This window comes from Condylura cristata, unplaced genomic scaffold (assembly GCF_000260355.1).
Source record: "Condylura cristata isolate star-nosed mole 26May11 unplaced genomic scaffold, ConCri1.0 scaffold00007, whole genome shotgun sequence".
Taxonomy (NCBI): domain Eukaryota; kingdom Metazoa; phylum Chordata; class Mammalia; order Eulipotyphla; family Talpidae; genus Condylura; species Condylura cristata.
In genome coordinates, this window is record NW_004567108.1 from 9,508,229 (window position 1) to 9,513,026 (window position 4,798).

A 4,798-nucleotide genomic window follows, 5' to 3' on the forward strand; every position below is an offset into this window, starting at 1 on the left:
AGATTTACTGAGATACACTGCTGAGGGGAGCAGAGGCGAGACAGGAGAGGTCTGCTGCTCCATGTGGGTCAGCTCCTTCCCTGGCCTGGGATCAAACTCCTGCTTCAGTGAGTGCTGATAGAGTCATAGTGCTGAGACTTAACTCCTTGCACCAACAGGGAGGGCCCCAACTGGCTTGTTTGAAGAAAAAGCAAAAATGTGATTTTGTATCATAATGGCAGTTGAGTGGTTGCCACAGACACCATGGCCCAAATCCTAAAAGATGTGTTCTCTGTCCCTTAGGAAAATCTGTTAACCTCTGCCTATTCTGCTATAAAGTGTGTTGCATGATTAGTGCAGATGGCAAGAGTTGAAAAATAACTAACATTTGAAACTGGGGCGGATAAGATAAAGTGAATAAAATCAGTGTGCTTTGGAATAAGTTGAAAATGAATGATAATGCAGTCAATTAAATCGGTGTATGTTTTTAAAAATATTTTTGCCGTTTCACACTGACAGAGGGATATACATTCTCCAATCTTAATATGTGACTTGCTTTGAAAGATGAATGGGTGATAGCATTGCTACTTCCAAGCAGAATATTGAATCATAAATGAAAGATTGTTTCTACTTCATACAGGCTTTTCTATCAGTCTGGGTTATTGAATGAAGAGAATATTGGTGTCTCTAAGATGAACATACTGGGCGAGAGAGTAATTGACCTTTTGCTGAGATTCGGTTTGTCTTTTACCACTAAATAACTTAGACTATTCTAGCTAAAGGAAGTGAGTATAAGCAGAAATTAAAGTAATTAGAAGTGAGGGAATAATGTAAAAACAAAGATGATAGCAAGGCATCTAACTGAAAATACAAAAATGATTTTGGGGAAAGAGCAATAAAACCATTAGAGTTTCTTTAAAGAATGTTTTAAAAGAAAATGAACAGACAACTATGAATCAGAGACATTCTGCAGGAGAGGGTGGGGGGCAGGGATCAAAACAAGGGTGGGAAGAACACACTGGGGGGACTGGGGTGATGATGCACAAGTAAACTGGTGGTGGGAATTCTTTGGAGAATATATATGTATAGACCTGAGAAAAGAAAGCAAACATTGTGAAACAATGGACAATGCTGTAAAATTTATATAGATAAATAAATTATTTTAAAATGTTTTGAAAAATCTAGAAAATAAATGTATATATTTATATATATGCATATATATGTATATGTGTGTATATATGTGTATATATATATATGTATATATATATACACATATATATATATATATATATATAACAGGTACAAAGGGCTAAAGAGAAAGAATTTAATTATTTAGCAATGGGGAGCCATGGAAGACTGTTTAAAATTGAATGACATCATCAGAATTGTGCTATAAGATTATTGGCAAGGAAAAAACAGGCTGTAAACAAAGGAATTCATCACAATGCTGGAAAAATTTACAACATGATGGAATATGGGCCAGAATTCAGATATTGGTCACCCTTGCACCCACATCCAATGAGTCAACAAATTCCATCAACTTGACTTTTATTTTTTTTAATTTGGAAAATGGAAGAGGTGAGACTTTAGCTGGTCATAAAAAATAACTGGAAAGTGGTTAAGATCTGGTCCCTAAAGAAGACTAAAACACAACCGTGTATTTCAGGGCGTACTAAACAGGAAGTTCTGGACAAGGAGTTCAATATAAGACATTCCTGACTGACTTTGTGCCCTTAAACAAACCTTGAGCCTGAAAAACTCAAGCCTTTGTGTGTGTGTCATGTGTTGATTTTTTAAAAAATAACGTATTTACTTTGAATAATATCCCTGGCATTTACTGCTTTCCACAACCATCCCAAGCCTACTTGACTTCGTAAGCACATAAACATCATCATTTTATAATTTATTTTAGCCACAATCTTTATTCTTTTGATTCAGACTTTCACCCCTTCTCCCTGGATATTTGCCATTATCTCTTGACAAGTGTCGTCTCCTTAACATGTCTATTATTATTCAACTAGTTTTGCATCACAGCTTCTTTAGCCCAGACCTCTCCAGGTTGAAGGTACATTTATGACAGTGTGGCAGGAAAAATAAATATATAAAAAAGAAATTATCGCTAAAACAACAACTCTTGCTTAGAAGTGATAAACATTCCTTCTGTTTATATTATCTTAAATGTGCCATCAGTGTGAACAGGAATGTGCAGCCTTCCTTGAGGAAGAGATGTCTGGAAAATCCAGTGATGAGTCTGAAGAATAAGGTGTGATCACCACTTTCTCTTCTGACACTAAGACAACCACAAAAGATGAGACTACCTGACCCCCTGGTGAGGCAACCAGTTAAAGCACAGAACTACGAAGCCAGCCACAGCCACTGCAGCACTAGCTCAATCCCCAACTAGGGAGGTGACACCTGTGTTACAGCAGACCTCTCCTATCCCTCCTGTTGCTCACTTCAGCTTTGCACTTCCATCTGCCTCATCTGTTCCCTTATCTGTCTTGGTGTATCCTCTCACCCTCTGCACCACTGACCTGCACCCCAACTCTTAAATAAATAAATAAGAGGCACTTTGTGTGTGTGTGTGTGTGTGTGTGTGTGTGTGTGTGTGTGTATACAGAGAGAGAGAGAGAGAGAAAGAGAGAGATTTATTTATACATATATAAAACTGGGCCAGAGTTGTGGCGGGGGGTAGGGGTGAGAGGATTCATCAGAGACAGAGTAGGGAGAAGAACAGGCAGATGCACTGAAATACACTGCTGAGGGAAGCAGCAGGAGACATAGGAGAGGTCTACCTCCCCATGTGGGTCACCGCCATGGCCTGGGATCAAACTCCTGCTGCAGTGGCTGTGATTGCTTCACAGTGCTGTGCTTTAACTTGTTGTGCCACAGGGAGGGCCCGGCACTTTATATTTCTAAATGATATATTTTTCAACACCTTTACCATTTTCTACATAGTACTTATTGTTATATTGCAATGATTGAAAAAATAAAAAAAAATACATAGGAAATTGTATAAGAAAAATCGAGAGGATTTATCAAACAATGGAGGTAGGCAAGAAAGAAAAAAGACTAAGAGTGCTTAGTTTAGAAATTTGGGCACTTGCTTGTATTCTCCTGAAAACAAAAGCAGCAAAAGCTCATGTGCATTTGAGTACCAGGGGTGATGCTCCAGGTGACCCCCAGAGTCAGCATTAAGGGGCTGATGAAGTGGTCACTGTGAGTAACATGCTTTAACTCCACTGGAATTTCTAGAGAATTATACAGTTAATCTGCCAGAATTGGCCCATCAAAAGCAAGAAATTCCCTTCAGTTATTAACCTAGACTGAGCTCTCCTTTGAAGCATATGCACATGTAGACACAGTGATTCCCACCTTTCTTTTCAGTGGAAACAGCCTGAGCACATAAAACAAATAAAAGTCATGTCAACTCAAGTGATTCCACAAGAGCAAGAAGTGGATCAGAAGCACATGCGTCTGTCCCCCTCAGCTGTGACTGAAATTATAGGGTCCAATAAAATAGATTACCATCTGATATCCTAGGATAACAGTTACGTCAATACCAGGGAGCAGGAAGGAAAGGTACATTTCCAGAACTGTGGTGAATATTTGCAGTTGCATATTCAAGCAGAACAGCTAAACTGTCCAGGCTGAGTTGATGATTAAAAATAACTGGACAGAAACCAAGGCCATAGCATGTATCAGAAACAAGAAAATTCACTAATCATCTAATAATAACAATAATAAAACTCTGTGATAATGATTACTAATAATAAATATGTTAATGTCCACTAAGTATTTGCCATGTCAGGCAGAAGGTCAACTACTTTGCTTACATATTCACATCATACGTGAAGTAGTAACAATATTTTTTTCCAGCTTACAAATGAGAAAACAAAGTCACAGAGAAGTTACGTGGCATATAGTGGTCATAAACATAGTAATCAGTTGAATCAGGATTTGAAATTTGGCAATTTAATTCAGAACTTTTTCATAATAACAAAACTCTAATGTTTGTATCTAAAGTTTTGTCATTGCCATAAAAATACAAATATAAATGTAGCAACTTTGCAATTCTTAATTTCAATAGATAAAAACATCTTGATTATTTTCTTGATATTAGTCATTAAATGACTAATACTTTGATAGTCCATTCAACAGATAATGGTTGGCATGTAGATTGTACATTGTTTTGAGACAGGAATAAATGGTAATATAAAATAGTATACAGACCCTCCCTGGTGATACGGTAGGTTAAAGTGCAACACTATGAAGCTACTGGTACCTACTGCACCACGAGTTCAATCCCTGACCAGGGAGGTGACCCTCACACAAAGCAGACCTGTCCTGTCTCACCCATTGCCTCCATCATCAGTATACTTCAGTCAATCTGCCTATCCTGCTCCCCACTCTGTCTGTGATGAATCATCTCACCCTCCCCACGGACCACACCTCTGGCTTGTACCCCAGTGCTGTATGCATAAGTAATTATTTAAAAAATAATTAAAATAGTAAACACTATAGTCTTTAGGAACCAAATAAAAAGTATTTGACCCTTAAAAATTTACAGCAACCTTACATAATTTACAACCAACTATGTACAATCTAAATATTCATACAATGGAATATCACTTTGTTCCAGTGTTATAAATGTATCTTCATTAAGAAAAGAAATAAATGTAAACATAAAATGAAAAAAAAAAAACAAGTGTAACTCATAAATGTTATCACAAAACCAATAGTACTTGTCCCTCCCTGGTGGCGCAGCGGGTTAAAGCACTGCACTGAGAAGCTAAAGCCACCAACGCATGAGTTCGAT